Source organism: Coffea arabica, chromosome 10c (assembly GCF_036785885.1).
Source record: "Coffea arabica cultivar ET-39 chromosome 10c, Coffea Arabica ET-39 HiFi, whole genome shotgun sequence".
Taxonomy (NCBI): Eukaryota; Viridiplantae; Streptophyta; class Magnoliopsida; order Gentianales; family Rubiaceae; genus Coffea; species Coffea arabica.
Window position 1 is genome coordinate 12,771,747 of NC_092329.1, and position 23,309 is coordinate 12,795,055.

The window sequence follows — 23,309 nt, forward strand, 5'->3', positions numbered from 1 at the left end:
TGTATCAAATATGAACAAATCCTTAAGTTCGGCCAAATTAGAAATACTTCCTTGTGATTAATGTCATTAGAATCCAAATAACAAAAATAATAGATTGACAAGTGTGCTCTATCAAAAAGATAATTTTCCTTTTTTCTTAAAAAATTTAAAAAGGATTTTCTAGAAGGGTTTTTTTTGTCAAAAAAAATTCTTCATTTGAGAAAGCTATGAAAGTATTAGTTGGGTCTGCCTTTCTTTTTTAAAAGCAATAAGAAAAAGCATTTTCTAATTCTTTTCCTATGATATCCTAGTAAGATCAGATATAATGTGTAGGGAAAAATCGTTCAAAATATCTCTCATATTTCATCCAATGAATTTTTTTGTCCTTTACTTTTAAAACGATAACTTTACGCCCCTTACAACATTTAATTAGTAAAATTTGATGCTAGCCTAGTTTTTTTTCAATAATATAGTGATGTGTATATGTTAATAAACTTTATGCTGCAAAGTCTCTTAAAGAATATAACAAAATTTTCTAAATTAAAAAGTCATATCAATACGTAAAAGTTCTCAACCAACTACAATAGTTTCAAATATTAGAGAAGTTGCTTGACAATAATTTTTTGTCAATTTTAGCCATAAGAAAGTTTTTTTTTTGGCAAACCCTGATCACAGGGTTGGGTCGCCAACCTTATATTATTTAAAATTGAGAACGTTACAAGGGAAGAGAAAACTACATGTCGGTCACTTGGCGAATGTAAGGAAATTGCCTAGCATCTAAACGAATCACACCTGTGATTGTTGCCAGCGGCGTGTTAGCCCTATAGACTAACGAAGTCCTATTCTTCACAGCAAGTTTTGCAAGACCATTTGCTGCAAAGTTAACCTCCCTGTAGCAGCGTGTTAAAGTGAACATCGCACTTGCCAACATATTAGAGATCCTCACTACTTCCCCATGTATACGCCAGGGACACCTTTGCAGCCTCTTAACCGTGTTGAACAAAGTAAGCGAGTCCGTCTCAACAATAACATTGCTCAAGCCCAAGGATATGCATAGTTCCAAGCCTTCCAACATAGCCATGGCCTCATCTTTGGATTCGTTTGGTAGCCATAGAACGATGAAAAGGATCTAAGGACACGACCGTATGAGTCACGAATAATTCCTCCACGCCTGACATTTCCTAGATTCCCCATGAAATTCCATCAATGTTCAGTTTTATGGTAGGGAAAGGGGGAAGACTCCATGCCAAACATAGAAGCTTTGTAGCCCTGGTCTTTGTGATAGACGACAAGACCCTTCTAAGAGATCCAACACTATTGTTCATGGTAACAAAGGGGTGAGCCAAAGCAGTGAGTTGTAGATGGTGAAGCGCTTGTGTAGAGATCTGATCAGCTTCATGATGCAACCTTCAAAAACTGCCTTGATCCGTGCTTTCCATAGTTCCCAACAAATGTATAGAGTTACGATCTGAGCTATTTCAACCTTTAATGAATGTCCAAAAAAGTGTAGCCACCAGCTTTGCAATTTGAGCATTACCTCATCCGCCGGTGAAGTGTAAATATCCAGCACTTGCTCCATTTTTCTTCAAATCGAAACCCCTACTGGGCACCCAACAAACCCATGAGATATACTATCTTCATTTTCGCAAAACGGGCACCTGGAGGGGAGATTGAAGCCGAAATGCCTCAGAATTTCTGGGAAAGGAAGTGCGAGGTTGAGCAGCCGTCACATAAAAATTGAAACCTTTAGTGGAACCCGATTATCCCAAATCAGCTTCCTTGATATCATTGAGTGTGATGGTTGTCGAAGGAGTTCCAAGGCAGAGGATATTAAGAAACATCCACTCATTGTTGGATGCCATACCATTGAGTCTTTGCCCGCACCTAATTGGATATGTGCACCTTGAATTTGCACCCTATCCTCCTGTCTTAAAACCGTTGCTATTAGGTCCAACTTCCAAGTCCCATTATCAAATAAGTCTTGAATACGAAAACATTGGGCAGCAGCACCTGCAACCTGTGAGCCCCAAGAGGACCTGATCCCAACCAATTGTCATACCAAAACGAGGAGCTACCATCTTTAATCAACAGCTGCAGGTGTTCCTGAACGAAGTCCTAGACACCCAACATTCGTTTCCAGCACCCCGAGCTCGAAGGCCTAAGCGCAACATTACACACGTGCTAAGAAGGCAAGACATATTTTGATCACATGAATCGGGACCATATGTTCTAGTCACCCTCATCTTCCACCAGAGCTTGCACCCAAAAGCCTGTAAGATGTCATGCAGCAGCCTTAACCCCAACCCATTTTCTTGTGTTGGCTTGCACAACTTACTCCAGCTCATCCAATGTTGCTTGTCTCGCCCATTAGTCTCACGCCGAAAGAAAACGGACATTATCTTCTCCAACTGATTCAATATACCCTTAGGGGGTTCCAGAATAGCAAATGAGTGTAATGGTATAGTCAACAAGATGTGCTTGATGAGTATTAAGCGGTCACTCGTTGAGAACAATTTGTTTTTCCAGCCCACAAGCTTGCCACATATTCTGTCACTTAAATGTTGAAAAGAGACATTCTTTTGCTTCCCTTTGAATACCTTGCATCTTAAGTAGACTAAGGGAAGAGTTTTTTTGTGGAAACCCGGTCTAACGGGACATTAACCGCTTCCTAGCAGCTGGACACTTGGAAGATGTCACGTAGAAATTTTTCTCTATATTAACTTTTTGGCTGGAGTCTTTCTGATATAACTCCAAGAAATCCATGAAGTTTTTCACAGATCTCCAGTCTCCCCTTGTGAAAACAATAACGTCATCCACAAATGCCAAATGCGATATTAGAATGCACCCTCAACCCATAGCAAACGACTTCAACTTTTTTAACGAGAGCAAATTGTGTAGCCCTCGGCTCAGAGCCTCCGATACCAATATAAAGAGGAAAGGAGAGAGCGAATCTCCTTGCTTCAACCCACGCTTCGCTTGGAAGAACCCATGAGGCTTCCCATTGACAAGTATTGAGAACCACACTGAATTTAGTTTATTTAAGATCCATGAGACGAAGTGAGAATGGAATCCAAAACGAATCAGCAGCCGCAATAGGAAATCCCAGGAAACATGATCAAATGCCTTCATCATATCCAACTTGAAAAGAACGTTATGCCATCGGGTCTTATTGTCAATGGACTGAATCAGTTCCTGTGCAAGTAATATATTATCTAAAATTTCCCTTCCACTAACAAAAGCAGATTGTTCAGGCGAAATAAGGGCAGGCAGCACCATTTTTAACCAATTGCTCAAGATTTTACTGAAAACCTTGTTAATGAATGTACGATGATTGATCGATCTAAAATCTGTAAACGAAATAGGTGAGTCTTTCTTAGGGATAAGAACCACCATAGTTTTTGAGATACCCTTAGGAATGGGAACCCTGCACATAAACTCATGAGCTGCTTGCAAGACATCCTCCGAGACAATCTCCCAGTAGTGGGTGTAGAAATATCCTCCAAACTCATCACAACCTACTGCACTTTGGCCATCACGTCCAAAGACTGCTTTCTTGACCTCGTCGCGTGTAACCTCTTGCATTAGCTGGTCGTTTTGTTGCGGAGTGACTAACAATAACTCCTGTGTTGCATGATTATTTATAGGCGAAGCCTCTACCAATAAGGCCTTAAAAAATTCAATAGTTGCAGCTCCAATGTTGTCGTCCCCTTCTATGTTATCTCTCTTAGCAGTCCTGATTCTTTTAATAGCTAGGCGTGCTCGTTTCTGCAGGAGGGATGCATGATAAAACTTTGTATTATTATCTATTTCTCGCAACCATTTTACCTTCACTTTTTGTTTCCAAAAGGATTCTTCATCTGCTAGGCGTTTTAGTAGTGAAGCGTGAGCCTGACTCCATAAGATCTGTGCCCAGTTGAATCTCCCTTTATCTCACTACCTCTTTCGCTTGCGCTACCTTGTCAAAGACATTCCCCAAAGTCCTTCGATTCCACTTTTGTAGTGACTACTTTAACTGCTTCAACTTGTGGAGGAATCGTCTCATACCATCGGAGACAGGCTGAGACCAATTCTGCCGTACTATCTCTATGAAGGTGGGGTTATTAAGTCACATGTTTTGAAATCGAAACGACTTAGGCCCCGTGTCAGTGTGAGTTTGAAGCAGCAAAAACAAAAGGCTATGGTCCGAAGTCGCCCTATTAAGGTGCTGCACATGACATGAGGGAAATAACCACTGCCATTCTGGGTTCATAAGGAGCCTATCTAGTCTTTTCCAAACACGTGTACCTTGACAAATACCAGTCCACGTGTAGCGGCTGCCTGATGTCAGAACATGTATAAGCCCACATATGAAAATACACTTAGCAAAATCTGTAATGGCATTCAAATCATAGGGAGCCCCTCCTAGGTACTCGTCAACCGATGCAACAACAATGAAATCTCTCCCTATTAGCCATGGCTTGGCAATTAAGTCCCCAGAGATGGACACTAAATCCGACCACAAAGGCATTCGCTCAACGTACAAACACTTAGCATAAACGAAAGAGCAAAATGTGACAGAATTCCAAGACTCATGGGCAATGGCTAAGTGAATGTATTGATCCGTGTTCTTGACGACATTTACTGCAAAATAAGCTTTCCACATAATCCATATTTTATTTGATGTGTTACAAACAGCGAGATAGAATCTGAACCTGATTGCAAAAGCATTGAGTTGTTCAGGATTCACTATAACCTCAAGTATTACCAAGAACGAGATCGAGTGACTTTTAATTAACTTCTTTAACTGATGAACGGATGCACGCCCAGTAGTGCCCCTTATATTCCAGACCAAATCGCTATTCATCTTTAAAGGTGGGAAAAGAAGTCTTCGATTACCTTGGATGATTGCCTCGTGATAACCATCTTTGGTAAATTAAGATAACGTCTCTTCCGACTACGCTTCGCAATTGCTCGTTCTTGTCGAAGAAGTGGAGACAACTGGTCTGTCCGCTTCTTGAGGCAAGCAAATTTCTCCATCAAATCAGCCCTAGGTTTACTTGGCTACTGGTTCTCTTCAATGTCTGAAAGGGAGTCCCAATTGTCCTGCCTCTTTGCGCGAAATTGCTGGTTGTCAATGATTGTTCCAACCAGCGCATTGCAACCCGAGAGGGAAACCAATTGCTACACTAGCTGTACTTCCAATGTTGGTGAGAATTCAGATTGGGCTGCTAGAGCCCATCTAGTGGCAATAAAAAGACATTGAATCATTAGTTTTCCCTTAACCCAAAGTCTTATGAAATTTGGTACTGTCATGGCTCAAAATTTACTCCATGTCTGGCTGAACTGATGCACCTGAGTTTTCCTTTTCTTACTCAATCTTCTGCTGTAGCTGAGAAGGCTGACCTTTTTCATGATACTTGGCGGTCTAGTAGGGATCCTTCGTCCTTAATTACACATCCTTTCCTTTCGGTATCCACAGTTCCTGCACAGTAGGATTCTCCATTTTCCCATCCTCGCTGCTCGTCTTGTGGGCGCAGATCTTGCAATTGCCTATAGGAGGTCTCAGCATGTTCAAGTTTGTGGCAGTGAGTGCAATAGGCAAGCAGATATTCATATTCAACACGCTGCCAAAATCCAGCAGATCCATTTTGAATCCAAATTCTTTCCGGGAGGGTCTTTAAAAGGTCAGCTTCAACATAGACCTTGGCTACGGTTAAACGAGAGAGCATGGTTGTTCCCAATCAAGCTCACAATAGAGAATAGAGGTCCTTTGCTAAACAAATGGACTTGGAGATGCGACAAGGGCACCCAAATCGAAACCACTGATGACTCCGTATCCACTGAAAAGTTGGGAGTCCACTTGAAAACCCTCATGACAAAACCTGGAAAGACTAGAATCCACGCCACTAGCATCTGTGATAGTCCTTCTCAAGATCGAATCTGATCAAGACGTGCCGCGTATCCAAACAGCCCAAAGAGTAGGGTCCCTTAAAACCGATAGCGAGGAAATCTTTCCGAAGACCTTTCATGAAGGGCCAACCCTTAGTAAACTTACCGACCAGGGCAAACTTGAGAAGGGTCATGGTTGCCAAAGTTGAAAAAGATTTAGAGAAAAGAATCTCCGCGAAAGACTGCTTGGTTGGGTGCCCTTCACCCAAGAGATGAAGTGCAGCCATGGCGGGGCTAAGGGCTTAGAGGGAGAAGAGATGGAGAAAAAACCCTAAAACTCTTTGCACTAGCAATCGCAAAGAAGAGCCACAACAAAATTTTTCTTTTAGGTTGATAGAGGAAATGTAAACTTTAATTGAAGAGCCGCTAACCTAGGTTTTCAACCATTTTACCTTAAATTTATCATGTGATTGTAGATACCAAATTTTTCCAAAAAAATTTTGGTAATTTTTATTGTGTCTTTATTTATATCATTATTTATATAATCATTTTTAATTTATTTTTGTAGGAGAAAAGAAAAAAAAATGGGATTTTCAAAATTAGAAAGTCTATACTATTTTTTTCTAATTTTCAAAATTAGAAAAAAAAGTAGAGATTTCCTTTCAAACCCAACCAAAAATTTCTCAACAGAAAACAGATGAATTGGTGGTCAATTTTGGAAGCAGCAAAATCGAATTTTTCTTCCCTTTCTTGTCCCCCAAGTATAACAGTACAAAGAGTCACCTCACCCCTTGTGAGAATTATCAAGAAACATCTAGAAAGAGGCCATCAAACATATCAAAATGAGTCAGCAAAAATCAGTTTCATCCCCACCATTGAGATGAGGGTTTTGCAGCTTAGTTTCATTTAAAAAGGAAAAAAAAGGGTTTTTAGGGGCAGAAGGAAGGAAGAAGAAATGGTAGAAAAGAGAAAGCGGAAAAAGAAAAGAAAAAAACGGAGAAACAAAAGATATTTTTCAGATATTTTTCCAGAAAAAGGCTGATCAATCAACCCTACTTACACTCGATTTTCTTCCTTGATAAAGCTTCGTTTGAGGAGTTTTTGATATCTGCATAATCTACGAACTTGGTAGAGCAAGTTTCGATTAGAAATCTTTTGAAAACAACGTCCGGAAACCCTTCGAATCTAGCCCCAAAGTTGTTGTTTCGACCTTGCTAGTACACATTTGAAGTTTCAACAAATCTGCTTCCATTCATGTTTTTCTGGTTTCAATCTAGTTCGAAATCATTCTCAAGTATTTCCATGACCTTTCTTTTTCGATTCAACATTCATGTAAGGATTTGAGTGTGTTCATGTAAGTTTATGTTCAAGAAACTTAGATCCCCATTTTTACATGATTATTTAGTTTTTCAGATGTTGTTTGATGTTTGGTTGAGTCCGTAATGCCATGAGCTTCATGCATATGAAAAGATTCGGTTCAAGAGTTTGAAAAAAAAGGTTCCAACGAGATTCTGGTCGACTTGGCCGAACCCACCAGAAACTTCATTCCAATTTTTCCTTTCATTTATGTTCTTTTATTTTGTTTTGTTTTGTTATGTTTGATCCATTAGAGGTTGTAAATATTCAATGGAATGTGTTTGTGGATAAAAATTGGGTTAAGAATTTATTTTGTGTTGGGTTTCATGTTACGTTTATGCATGTGTTTTGATGTTCAAACCCAACACTTTTATTAGGTTTAGTTTAGCAAAATAAGTTGGGTTGATTGGTTCTTTGTTTTAACAAAATAATTCATTTATTTTCCATGGGCTGAAGGGTTTTGGCCCAAAATATTTAGAAATGGCCCAATGTTATTTTTTAGTGAAGTCAGGAAGGAATTTGCAATTCGGTCCCTGCTCTTTTGAGTAATTTTACTGTGACCCACAATTATTTAGATTTTTTCAATTAGATTCTTAATTTAATTGCATTTTGGTCTTTAAACTTTATTTTTATTTGATTTTGACCCCTATTTTTTCAAAAATTAATAATTTAACCCCAAAAAACTTTTTAATTTTTGTAATTGAGTCCTTGATGATTTTGATTTCTTAATTACAATTATTTATCTTCTTTAATTGTTAATCCTGCTTCATTTAAATGCATCTAATTTGTAAATTTTTTAGAAATTTTATGTTTATTCATATTTCTTTAAAATAATAAAGTGAATTTACTATATGTTTACATTTTTTTAAATTGTTAATTAAATTGGTGTCTTGACTATTTTTATTAGTTTTGGAGTATAAATAGGCTAAACTCTATCTCATTTAACCACTACTTCAAGGGATGTACCCTCTATTGTTCTTTAAGTCCTTTATGTGCTCTTATGTGTTTTTTAGTGTGATTATATGTTTTATGTGTTTTTCCCTTATTTACTTATTTTAGTTTTTTATTCATTTTATGTTTGAGTTAAGTCTTTTGATTAATTTGAAGGGTATTTTAAATGCCAAATTGTAATAGATAGGTTTTTCCCTATTGCCTAAGAAAGTGTATTTAGATAGACAAATGTAATAGATAGGTTTATTATTTTTAAAAATTCCCGTCTTAGATTGTAATTAGGATCTCCAAATATAATAATTAAGTCTTATTTGCTTACATGCTTGTGTGCTTGTGTGCTTATATGTTTTTTCATTTTCTTAGGATTTTTACTTCTAAATATTATGTTTATGTGTTATGTGCTCTATGTGCCTTATGGGTTTATTTATTTTAATTATTATTTATATATTTTATTTATTCATAATGAGTGCATGACGTCACCACACTAGTCCAATGTTAGTTGTGGTTTAATTCTCCAATTTCTTACTAGTCCAACACTAGTGAAAATTGTAGAAATGGGTTAGTCTAATGCTAGACCCTTTAAATTATCAACATGATAAATTCATACTTTGGTGTGACATTTATTGCATCTCATGCTTTTTTATTTTATGCTATTTTTATTTGTATGATACGTCCCCCTATTCCCTTATTCTTATACACACAAATCATGCAATTTAGACTTGTATTTCTTTTAGATAATTAAAAATAGACTAGTTCATTTGTTTGACTAGATTAGAAGAGTTGCCATTTGAAAATGGGAAATGAGCGAGTATGGCTTTTGAACCTTAGTACACTATTATCCCTCTATAAAAAGGAAAATTAATTCACAAATTTTAATCTCCTATACCCATTATGTTACATTCTCCTCTTCTAAATTATATATATTTGTATTATAATTTCCTTCTTTTGAGTCTCATCTTTTGCATATTTGTGACCTATTCGAGGGATCATTCTTAGGTTTCATATTTTATATGATTTGCACCAATTAAAATTTAAAGAGATATTTTGTCCTTCCCGATATTCTCTAGATTTAGGTTTGCATTCATATAAAAGCATTCAAAATGTGATAATTTTTATAGATTAGATTAGAAAAAATTTTTGACTAAATTTTGCAACTATCCTTGGTAAAGTTGAAAATGTGCTTTAGATTTGAGTTGAACAAATTTTTGCCTTCCCTTTCTTTAACCGTGACTTCCGAACTCTTTTTTCTCATTTTTAAAGACCTGGAATTGTCTAAAAAGGTTTTATTTGTTTTCATTAAAAATATATTTTGAGTGACTTAGTACACCTAAATTCAATATCAAGTGATGATTCTGTTTTTCTAAAAAATCTTTTTTAGATTATTATTTTGGATCCAAATCGTGGTATATTCTAAGTTCCATTTTAGACCTTTTTTTATTTACTAAAATAAAAAACTCATTTTTAAAATACTTTTCTCTTTTATTTTCAAAAATGGGGTGTGACAGTTTTGGCGACTCTACTGGGATTTCTAATGAATCCAATTACTTGATTTAGTCGATTTTTTCCTTTTCTAACCCTTTTACATATCACATTTAGATGTTTAGATTGCATTTTTTTTGGGTTTTTGTATTTCATACTCGTATTCGGCCCCCGTTATTCGCGTATATAATGAATGTTTTGTTTGTTTTCATTTATTTGTATTTACCTATTCGTATTACATTTTGCATTTTTGAGTAGAAAACCTTAAAGCCTTCATGCGCGTTTAATGATGTTAATCCCTTTTATCAAAGGAGCACTTCAAACATGCATACGCTATTCCTTTTAACCCTTCATTTTATTTTCTTTTAGTGGTTGTCACACCACTCCTCCCTATTAGAATTAGAATTGATTCACTTGTACATGTGGCTATGGCACGATGTGCACGTAGCAATGTGTGGGGGATCACTCGAGCCATCGACTAAAAATTTTGGGATTAATGACCCTTTGCCCTTTAGTCTGAATGTTTGCCAGTCTAAAATCTTATCGATCTAAATACATCAGTGAGGCCAAACTCATACATCTATATTAGAGATCGCTTAGGATATAGTCAATTTTACCCTATCAGGAACAGTAGATACGAGTGTAGGGATTCTACCCCTCTTTCTTTAGCTTATATTTCTATATCATTTTATTGTTCCAATGTAATATATGTATTATTTATCAATTGAATTAATCTTTCTTTACTTTCTCTTCTCTTACATTTACAAATCTTAGAAATAAGAGTTCTAACATGGTAATCTAATAGGTTATTATACGTTTAAATTATGATTCATTGCATTAAGTATTCTAATAATTGCACATCATTTTTAGACTTACCCTGACATATAAAAAAGGTGCCTTTAGGTCATGTTTAATTTCTGCTGTTGCATATTTTTTTGTTTTAATAAATGAACATCATGCATTAAGTTTAGAGGGAATGCCATTTAGCAAATTCCATTTTTAGAATTATGCTAACCTTTCTCCCCTAGGTATCTAGCCCTCTATGAGATTTTCACGTTTAATTTTCATCAAAAACTAGAGAAATGGGTCATGTAGGTAAGGTATTTGCCCTAGATTTTATGTTTCAGATAGACAATTTTCGATGAATCAAACAATTGTTGGTAGTTCCAATTGAGATTTGGAGGTGGTCCACGCTTCTCTCGTCTAGTGAAATTCGTCAAGTGGCATCTTACCTAGAACCAATCGGAGATTTTAAGGACATTGAATCAGATGATTACCTGGTAGAGATTTTGATACAGTTATGGAATCCTAGTTGTTCGGCATTTAAAGTAGAAAACAGAGAAATGACTATGACAATTGAAGAGATAACTGATCTTCTTAACTTGTCAATACATAGCATAGTCGTGATATTCCCATTTCTCTCTGGCAAGGTTCAGTTTTGTCACTTCATTGGGTTGAAAGATTCTGTGATACGAGGATCTGATCAAAGTATAGATGTAAAGTTCTTATTTGATAGCTTTGCATTAAGAGATGGGTTCAAGAAGTATTTTGAGAACTTTTCGTTTACATCTAAGATAATGTAAGAGCGCAAGAGACCTTGAGTATATGGACTAGTCATGGCTGGGACTTACCTCTTTTCGAGAAGGGATAAGAAGGTCACTTTCAAAATCACTAAACTCATGTTTGACCTATTTCTGGGAATTAAGAATCGACAGCATTCCATAGTGCCAACCATGTTGACAGATATATTTGTCACTTATACTAATTGCCAGAGAGGAATAAAATTCTTTCATTGTTCGAATTTGATTATATATATGTGAGATATGGAGCATTTTAGGAGACAATTACCAGCTTTTAATAGTTTACTCTTGATTGAATACAATTAGATAGTGACTCACCACAAAAGGGTCGATCGAAATAGTCAGCCGAAATGTGCATTGGAATACCTAGATTTCCTAAAGACGTTACTAGATTAGAGAACCAAGTGGATTTTGGATTGGACCGACTGTTTCAATTATGCTATTCGCACTAAGTCATCAGATTTTATACCATTGAGGTATCATGACTTACACTCCAAAAAAGTTTCTTAGACAGTTAGGACGTGTTCAAGAATCACCACCTACACCCGATCCAATCGAATTCACCATTAGTTTCGATAAGAAAATCTGTCCGAACTAAATTCCAATAAAGATACTCTTCATTGAATCTTGGAAAACATTGTCTAATAATGCGAGTATTGCTTATATTCTGGAATTTAAACAAATGATTTGGTCACCCCACAATACAAAATTTGGCTTAGAGATGTTGGCGCACAAAGGCCACGAGAAGAGCAATCCGAAGAGGTCAAGAAATTGATGGCAATCATTGAGGCAAAGGATAGAAAAAATTTACAATTGAAACAATCCGTAGAAGTCAACAAAGATCTGGCAGAAAGAAATAAAAGGTCATCCAAAGAAATGAGAGAAAAACACTAAGAATTGAAAAGAAAATATAGTGAATTGTATGATCAACCTGAGTGTATAAAAAATCCTTATTCTAGAGAGCGAAAGGATGCTGTAATAGATAAGTTGAAAAATATTTAATGATTTTGTAAGAAATCTTCTTCAAAAAATGATGTAGCTAATGTACATCGGTTCCGCAACTTTGGCTATGAAATGACTTTCCTTCTCTTGCAAAGTTCTTATTGACATTTCAGTCCTGAAGTTTTAGCAGGCTGTAGCCATAGGTCCTATTTCAAAAGTGGTGTATTATATTAGGCCAACTCTTGGAGTAAAAAGGGCATCCCTATAAGACATACATCCAAATTATTTAAATATTTACTAACTCATATTTTTTTCTTTTCTTTTCCTTTTCTTTTGAAGCAGTTTAATCAAGAACGAACTTCTAAATTGATTTCTCTTCTAAAATTCAGGTACTTTCAAATATAGCTACACATAAAAGTCTCAGGTTACAAGGTTGTACAGTAGCATTTTGAGAAACCGTATAAGCATGAGTTTGCACCCACAATCATCGGAAAGATCTATAATGATTATCTCATCAGATGTCGCATCTTTAGGGGTCCAATTGAATGAAATGTTGAATAAATTCAATGAGTTAAATGTAAAAATATTGACGCAAAGAGGAGTGGCTGATTAGTTGGTTTCAAACAGTCATGGTGGTGTCCAAAATGATCATATACCTATTGATGATAATGAACTTGAACCAGATAACCAACCACCCCCATATGTCCAATATTCAAACCATATTTGTTCCACCTTTTACAAATCCACCTGAGGGTGCTTTCACTTACCTCAATCCTGTCTTTCAACAAACATACCCAAGCATTTCCTTGATTTACTCGACTAACAACCGAATTCTCTAAGATTACCTACAGATGAATCCAAATATCTTACCTAATTCTCAAGGACCCCAACCCCCCACCACAGAGTCGTTCATGTTGGACACTACCTTTCAGGAGAAGATAGGAATGGATGAATACACTAATCCTATTAACAAGAATTTACTGAAGAGATTAGATCGATTTAATGAGTTCATGAAGAAAAATCAAGAATTGAGTAAGCATGGAAGCTTATATTATGATGAACTGTGTCTTTTTCCAAACGTGCAACTGGTTTTGATTTTAAAATTCTAAAATTTTGTAAGTATGATGGAACTGAAAATCCTAAAATGCATTTTAAAATGTCTCCTAACAAATTTGACAAATCTATGGATGAAAAAAGCTTGCTAGTGCAATTATTCCTTAAAAGTCTGGAAGGCAACACTCTGAATTGGTATTCTAATATGAAATTTGAAAAAATGAAGACTTTGTTGGATTTATCAACAAATTTTGTGAGATAGTATGAGTATAACTATGAGCTTGCAACTACACGAACAACACTTGAAGGACCTAAGAGGAAACCCTCAGAAGATCACAACACATATGTAAAATGATGGAAGAAATTGGCTGCTAATTTAGAAGCCTCTATGACTGAAGAGGAGATTGTCTGTACGCTTATCAAAACCCATGATCCACTATATTTTGAAGAGATTTTTCGCATGACTAGGAGTTTGTTTGCCACTATCGTCAAGAAACTAAAATAATATGATGAATTTGCGAAAATAAAAAAATTATCGATGTGTCACCTTTAAAAGTACAATTGGAATCCTTGCAAGGTCAAAATAATAGGGGAAAGAACCCCTAATTTAAGAAAAAAGAAGGAGAAATTGCTTTTATGTGGGATCAAGACCCCTCTTTTAGATCAAGATTTCAAAATCACCCAACATACTCGTCTCCTTATCCACACTACTTAAACCCTAGACCTATTTATCATACCACTATCAACCCTCCTTGTCCCCGATCAAACTATACAAATACACCAGCACCATTCGAAATTTTTTAACCTACCTTATAAAGTCATCCTCACTCTATCTATAATCCAAGACCTACTCTCTCAAATCTCCCAATTCATGATTCTTGTCAAACCAATGGAACTCAAATCCAAAATTAATTTTGAATCTTTATCAATTAAAACAGACCCATTGACCAACTGTATGAACAACTTAAGGCTGTTAGTAAGATTGGAGTTGTACCTCCCAAGATTTGTCCTAGTGACTTTCCTACTAGTTATGATCTTCAGGTTATTTGCCCTTATTATTTTAGGAGTTTCGATCACTCAACTGTCAATTTTTGGACTCTGAAGCATAAAATTCAAGATATTATTTATACTGGTGATATACCATTGAGAAAAAGAGGCGAACAAGGGTCGAACGTCTGTAAAATTTTCTCGCTGAGCATAAGGGCATTGTTGGAGCCATCACCCTTGATGAGGAGTTCAAAGAGCCCGCTCAATATATTGTAGATGAGATTGAAATAATTGGAATAACTGACAAGCCATTCGTGCTAGAAGAGAAGACCTTCGAAATTGGGAATATTAGAGAACCTTTCATCTTAGACTTACCGCCTTTTGAATGGGAGTTGTTAGAACTTGTTGTACTTGAATTTCTAAAACAATCACCTGTTCATAATCTGCAAGAAATGCCGTTAAACTATAGTGAGCCCACCATATTGATTGGAGATAAAGAGATGCCGAAAGAGGAAGTGACTGCTGTTACTAGATTTGAAATAGTTGTGACCGATTCTGAAATTTATATTCAATCAACAGCCAAGGAGGATGTCTCGTCAACAAAAATGCAGGTAACTGAAAGGAAAGCACTGGATTTCTTAAAACTGATAAAGAGGAATGAATACAAGATTATAAAATAGTTGGATAAAATGCCCACTCAACTCTCTATTTTAAATCTGCTTTTGACTTTCGAGTCATATGGAGAGGTATTGCTTAAGATTTTGAATGAATCTCAAGTACCTATGAACATTTCTCTTGAAAAATTCTCCTACGTCATTGAAAATGTTCTAGCTTTCAATCATATTACCTTCTCTAATGACGACTTGATTTCGAAAAGATTTGAACACAATAGACCATTGTATATATCAGTGCGTTGTAATGGAAAGTTAGCACTCAGGGTCTTGATAGATAATGGTTCAACTTTAAACATCTGTCCGTGGAATATTCTTACAAAGTTAGGATTTCTTGATGTTAGATTTCATCCATCAACAACTGTAGTAAGAGGATAAGATGGCACCAGGAAGGAGTCTGTGGGTGAAGTTGATTTAATATTGGAGATTGGACACGCTCAATTTCAAGTTACTTGCCAAGTTACAGATTTTTTAAGTGTGTATAATCTCTTACTTGGATGACCCTAGATTCACACATCTAACTCAATGCCGTCCTCTCTCCATTATATATTGAGATTTATTGTGAATGACCAACTGATCACTGTGTTCGCTGAAAATGATTGTACTATGATCGTTAACTCTGAATCAAAAGGAAAAAAGTAGTAGAAAAACTTTAGTATCTTTTCATCATGTTGCTGACATTGTTTCAATGGGATGTATATCTAAAGAGAAGCTATTGATGAAATCGAATCTTTCAGAAACTAGTGTTATGATAGCCAAAGAGATGATCCAAGAAAGATACGAGATTGGGAAAGGCTTTGGATGAAATCTGCAAGAAATCTTAGAGCCGATAGACTTTCCAGTGCAAAAGAACACATTTGGGTTAGGATTTCGACCGATTGCTAAGGATAAAAGGGAGATGCAGCCTTGCAAGAAGACAGAAAAGGAAGAGAAACAAATTGACGTGAACATCCCACCACTGCACTTCACTTTTCCTCATTCGTCGGGAGTAATCATATCCGAGTCAGATGAAAAAAATTCGATTGATGAAGTGGAAGTGAATTTATCCCAATTATTTGTCGGAGCTACTTATGAGAGTGAACCATTAGAAAATTTGGAGTTCCCAACAATTCTTGAAGGAGGTATGTAAAACTGGATTGTTGATCATCTTCCCTTTTGAAAATTTTTTTTGATAAATGTTGTTAAATGCTGTTTGTCATAGACAATGTTATCAAAAGCGAATGGCTCATACTTACAACAAAAAAGTATAATCTTGCCTATTCGAAGAAGGAGACAGGGTCCTGAAACGAATTCTTCCAGCTCAAGATAAATCTAAAGGAAAATTTGCCTCAAATTGGCAGGGACTTTTCATCATTAAGAAGGTATTGCCCGGATGAGCTCTCATTCTCTTGCAGATGGATGGACAAGTTTTTTTTCAACTAATTAATTCAGATATGTGCAAGAAATTTTTCAACTGATTAGATAAGTTTTCTTTTGAACTACTGCACAGGGTGGATTAAAAAACGGATTTTCTTCCTTTTCGATTAAACATTTTATCCCTAATTTTTCCTTTTGAACCTTCAAAATGACCTACTCTTTTCGTTTGGCAGCTCCTGAGGATCGCATACCCCACACTGGGACAGGTTTTATTTTTCATTTGATTTTTTTGAAAAAAAAAAGAGAGAGAAAAGAAAAATAGGAAAAAAGCAAAAAAGAACGAAAATATATACAAAATAAAGAAAAAAGGAGAAAGCCCAATCAAAGACAAAAATCAGAGCAATTTTTTTAGTTTTAATAGTCCTATATTGGGGCAAAATTTGTAGGATGCAATCTTAATATTATTTTAAACCCCTTAAAAGATTTGCTTTCAAACCTTAACATTTCTTAACACCCCACCTGACCCCATTACGAAAGTTAAAAACCTCCAGACTTCCACCTTTTGCAATATTTCTAATAGAAAATTTCTTAATCAAGTGGCAAATGATGTAAATACACTTTCACCAATTTTTATAAGGGAGGGATTGTCTCACTAATATCATCAATTTTGAAATATATTTCTGAATTGATATAGACTGACATCAAAGTTGTTCATTAGGTATAAATTCGAAAGGGCACATTTTCAAAAAAGAAAAAAAAAGAAAAAAAAAGTAAACAAAAAGTAAAAAAAAAAAAAAGAAAAAAATGATGAAAATGAATGAAAAAAAACCTTAGTGAAAACCCGAAAGGGCACTAAGGTAAGGATTCCTAGTACAAGAGAGTCATGAATAGGAAAACAGAATGGTCATGGATTGAATAGCTAGTGACTATTTTCATTTGGGTTTCTTTTCGTACTGTGGTTCTTTTGACAACACTGAATTCTAGAAAGGTGATATCAGAAGGGATTAAATGTGATCTTTTTTTTTCTCATCACAAACTGGCTAGTCAAATGCGGATTCATTTAGAGTGCTTAAGTCATTTTTCATAAATTTAATAAAGGTTGTTTTGTTGTTGAATACCATTTTTTCTTTGTTTTGTATCTTTGCATGAAATAATCTTGTTTAAAACATTTACTCCCTCCATCCCATTAAAAGTGTCATATTTTCCTTTTTTGACTATCCCAAAATATTTTTTATAATTGACATTTCTAACTACTTCACACTCTAAAATTTCCCTTATACCCTTCATTAATGATGCATAAAGACAAATGTGATGATTTGCTTTCTACTTTTTACTTTGACCAACACGTGATTAAGGGCAATAGTGGAACAAAAAAAAATTGGTGGAATGTACAATGTATAAAAAGTATATATCCTCAAATATGACTAAATATATGGGACGGAGAGAGTTTATATTTTTAATTGAATTTTACCAGGAGACAATCATATAATTTATCATAATAGGTGTATAGACGTGTATATATCATGGCAGACAGCATGGTTGACTAATACAGATACTAGAAGATTTGAAATAAGTTGCAGAATAATTATGAACGAGACAATTTTTCCAAGTTTTTAACATCTAAAAACTCAAGTTTACATGATTCTCAAGACTCGAGGGATCACACGGTGATGGCATCATATTTTGTCGCAGTTGTTTCCATCTTTTTTACAGGTTGGATTACACGACCATTATTTATACCTTCTCAAAGGGAGAAGAAAGAATATCACTTGTTTTATCTGAACTCAATCTACATTGGGACAAATTTTTGTAAAGGTAATATCTGATTCTATAAATATTCTCAATATTTACTTAGAAAAATAGCAAAAGCGCTGCACGTCTTTTCATTTAATTGAAATGCATTTTCGTTTCTCCTGTCATTTAATTGGAATTGAGTTTTATCCTACTAATCTGTTATTTAATTAGGTTCAAGTTTTACTCTACCAATCTGTCATTTAATTGGGTTTGAATTTTATTTTACCAATCTGTCATTTAATTGGGTTCGAATTTTATTTTACCAATCTGTCATTTAATTGGGTTTAGGTTTTATCCTATCAATATATCATTCAATTGAACTCGAGTTTTATCCCATCAATCTGTCATTTAATTGGACCCGAATTTTATCCCATAAATTTGTCATTTAATTGGATTCAAGTTTTATCCCATCAATCTGTTATTTAATTGGGTTCGGGTATTATCCATCAATCTATCATTTAATTGGGTTTGGATTTTATTCTACCAATTTATTATATAATTGGATTCAGATTTTATTCCATCAATTTGTTATTTAATTGGATTTGAATTTTATCCCATTAATCTATTGGTTATTAGAGTTTGGGTTGAATCCCACCGATCAATCTAGTTTTAAAATGATTTTTCAAAATTTTACTAGTTGTTTGGGTTTGGGTTGAATCCCACTGAACAGCCTGGATTCAGGACAATCACATTTAGTTTACTGTTAGCAAGTTTCAATGTCTGCCACGCACTCTTATATCCCCTTTCTTGAAACGTAACTACGTTCCTCCGAGTATCTTTTGTCACTATGACAACTTACTTTTCTTGATTGTTTTGTTTAGCAATTGTGTTTTATCACCTGTTTTGTGTTTCATGTTTAGAAAGTTCTGAGAAGTCTGATTTCTTTATATTTGGAGAGATCCCATACAAAAACACATCTTTGTTTCATTATAGTTTATTTCCATTTGAACTACGTTTGACCTGATTCTCATGGCAAGGATACGTAGATAGTTCTACACGACTTCGGCCATTTCTTTTGCAATGTCATAGTATCATTTCCTATTTGATAATTTTTAATTAGGTGTTTGCTTGTTTATTTTGATCAGCTGCAATCGGAAGAGACAGGTAAATGATTTAATGTCTATATTTTCATCTTGAATTTCTTTGAAACTCTAGACAAAGAGAAGCAAACTTTAGACACTAACTTTTTTTCAAAAAATTTTGTTAATTTTTATTGTGTCTTTATTTATATCATTGTTTAAATAATCATTTTTATTTTATTTTTGTAGGAGAAAAGAAAAGAAAAATGGAATTTTTAAAATTAAAAAAAAATAGTAGAGATTTCCTTTCTAACTCAACCAAAAAATTCTCCTCAAAACCCAACCAAAAATTCCCCCCAAAACCCAAATAAAAATTTCGCAAAGTCCAAGCAAAAACCTATGAAAAAGCCTGGAAGTAGGCTAGGACAAGAGAGGGCCCATTGGCCTAGTTTCCTTCCTTTTTCCAAAAAAAAAAAAAAAAAAATTCACGCTTGGGTGCACTTTATTTTCCTTCTCAATAGTATACAGAAAACGAACGTGAATTGGTGGCAAATTTTGGAAGCAACAAAATTGAATTTTTCTTCCCTTTCTTTTCTTCCAAGCATAACAGTACAAAGAACCACCTCACCCTTTGTGAGAATTATCAAGAAACATCTAGAAAGAGACCATCAAACGGATCGAAATGAGCCAGTAAAAACCAGTTTCATCTCCACCATTGAGATTGGGGTTTGCAGCTTAGTTTCATTTACAAAGGAAAAAAAGGGTTTCTAGGGGCAAAAGGAAGTAAGAAGAAACAGCAAAAAAGAGAGAGAGAGGAAAAAGAAAAGGAAAAAACGGAGAAACAAAAGAAATTTTCCAGAAATTTTCCAGAAAAAGACTGATTAGTCACCCCTGTTTAGACTCGCTTTCTTCCTCGATAAAGCTTCGTTTGAGGAGTTTTTGATTTCTGCATAATCTAGGAACTTGGTAGAGTAAGTTTCGTTTAGAAATCTTTTGGAACCAACATCCAGAAACCCTTCGAATCTAGCCCCAAAGTTGCTACTTTGATCTCGCTGGTACACGTTTGAAGCTTCAACAAATCTGCTTCCATTCGTGTTTTTCTGGTTTCAATCTAGTCCAAAATCATTCTTAGGTATTTCCATGACCTTTCATTGTTCGATTCGATGTTCATGTAAGGATTTGAGTGTGTCCATAGAAGCTTATATTCAAGAAACTTAGATCCTCATTTTCACATGATTATTTAGTCTTTTGGATCTTGTTTGATGTTTGGTTGAGTTCATAATACCATGAGTTTCATGTATGTGAAAAGATCTGAACTCAAGAGTTTGAAAAAGGGGGTTAAGAATTTATTTTGTGTTGGGTTTCGCGTTGCATTTGTGCATGTGCTTTGATGTTCAAACCTAACTTTTTTATTAGGTTTAGTTTAGCAAAATAAGTTGGGTTGATTGGTTCTTTGTTTTAACAAAATGACCCATTTATTTTCCATGGGCCGAAGGGTTTTGGCCCAAAATATATAGAAATGCCCCAATGTTATTTTTCTGGCGAAGTCAGGAACAAATTTTGCATTTCGGTCCCTGCTTTTTTGAGTAATTTTATTGTGACCCAAAATATTTTAGATTTCTTTCAATTAAGTCCTCAATTTAATTACATTTTGGTCTCTAAACTTTATTTTTATTTACTTGTGATCCTAATTTTTCAAAAATTATAATATAACCCTAAATTTTTTTAATTTTTGCAATTGAATCCCTAATGTTTTGATTTCTTAATTACAATTGTTTATCTTCTTTAATTGTTAATCATGCTTCATTTAAATGCATCTAATTTGTAAATTTTTAGGAATTTTATGTTTATTCATATTTTTAAAATAATAAAGTGAATTTGTTATATGTTTATATTTTCTTTTAAATTATTAATTAAATTAATGCCTTGACAATTTTTTGCTGGTTTTGGAGTACAAATAGGGCAAACTCTACCTCATTTAACCACTAATTCAAGAAATGTACCCTCTATTGTTCTTTAAACCCTTTTATGTGCTCCTATATATTTTTAAGTGTGATTATATGTTTTATGTGTTTTCCCTTTATCTACTTATTTTAGTTTTTTATTCATTTTATGTTTGATTTAAGTCTTTTGATTATTTTGGAGGGTATTTTAAATGCCAAATTATAATAGAAGGTTTTCTCTTTTGCCAAGAAAATGTATTTAGATAGACAAATGTAATAGATAGGTTTTATTATTTCTAAAAATTTCCCTTTTAGATCATAGTTAGGACCCCCAAATGTAATAATTAAGTCTTATTTGTTTGCATACTTGTGCGCTTGTGTGCTTATGTATTTTTTTTGCTTTTTTAGTATTGTTACATTTAGATATTATGCCTATGTGTTATGTGTTCTATGTGCCTTATATGTTTATTTATTTTAATTATATTTTATATGCTTTATTTATTCATAATGAGTGCATGACGTCACCACACTAATTCAATGCTAGTTGTAATTTCATTCTCTGATTTCTCACTAGTGTAACGTTAATGAGAATTTGTAGAAATTGATTAATCCAACACTAGGCCCTTTAGGCCATCGATATGATAGATTCATGTTTTGGTATGACATTTATTACATCTCATACCTTTTTTCTATTTTTAGGTTATTTTCATTTGCATGATACATCCCCCTATTCCCTTATCTTTATACGCGCAAATAATGTCATTTAGACTTGCATTTCATTAGAAAATTAAAAATAGGCTAATTCATTTGTTTGACTAGATTAGAAGAGCCACCTTTTAAAAATGAAAAATGGGCGAGTATGATTTTTTAGTCATAGTTCACTATTACCCCTCTATAAGAAGGAAAACTGAGTCACGAATTTTAGTCTCCCGTACCCGTTATATTACATTTCTCTTTTCTAGGTCATGCATATTTAACCCGTCCTATAGACTAGTGCCTCAGTAGGGGGAAGCACCCTTCAATTCTCTTGTAATTGTTTTGTCTACATTTTAAATAAATGATTATTTAAATTAAAAAAAATATTATAATTTCCTTCTTTTGAGTCTCGGTTTTTGCATATTCGTGACCTTGTCGAAAGATTATTTTTAGGTTTCACAATTAATGTGATTTGCTCTAATTAAATTTTGAAAAGATATTTCGTTACTCCCGATATCATCTAGGTCTAGGTTTGCATTCATTTAGAAGCATCCAAAATGTGATAAATTTATAGGTTAGATTAGAAAATTTTTTTGACCAAATCTTGAAATTAACCTTGGTTTGGTTGAAAGAATGTCCTAGATTTGAGTCGATCAAATCTTTGCCTTCCCTTTTTTCAACCGTGACTCCCGAATTTTTTTTTCTCATTTTAAAAAACTTAGAGTTGTCTAAAAGGGTTTTATTTGTTTTCATTAAAAATATATTTTGGATGATTTGGTACACCTAAACTTAATCATAAGTGGCAACTCTCTTTTTCTAAAAAATCCCTTTTAAACTATTATTTTGGATCTAAACCGTCGCATATTCTTAGTTCCATTTTAGGCCATTTATCTTTATTTTCTAAAATAAAAAACTCATTTTTAAAACAATTTTCTATTTTTTTTATAAAATGGAGCGCAACAATGATCCACACATGGTCATTTTTTAGGGACAAAAGAGTTAGATCTCATTTGTAGTTAGTCAAATGACTCGATTTATATTCATTTTTGTTCTAAAAAAAGTAGGGTTTGACTCGAACCTTATTTATTTTTCCTAAAAAGGTGAGATTTGATTCAATTCATATTCATTTTTGCTACTAAAAAGATAGGATCTGACCTTTTTATATATGAAAAAAATGACTGCATGTGAGTCATATAGTGATTTTAGGTTAAAAAAGTGATCGAAAAATTAAGTTAAGCCAAAATTTTACTAATTTGAATTTATAATGGATATAAAGTTAACATTTAAGTGAAGGATGAAAAAAATTTATTTGCCAAAATGTGAGAGAAGTTTTAAACGATTTTTCCTAATGTATAGCATCGAAAAAAAAAACAAGAGTAAAATGGAAAAAAGAAAGGGAAAATGAAAAGAGAAAAAATTGTTTTATTGTAGATTTAAGAAAAGGAAAGGAAATTCACAAAGAATTACACAAAAAATTGAAGAATAAAAATGAAGAGGACGATTACCAGAAGAACAAAAACTTCTTCACCTATACTTAACATATTCCATTAACATATCAAATCTTGTTTTCTTTTGCACTCTCATATCACTATGTGACCCCTCTCTCTCCAATAGTATTCTTTTTAATTAGAACCG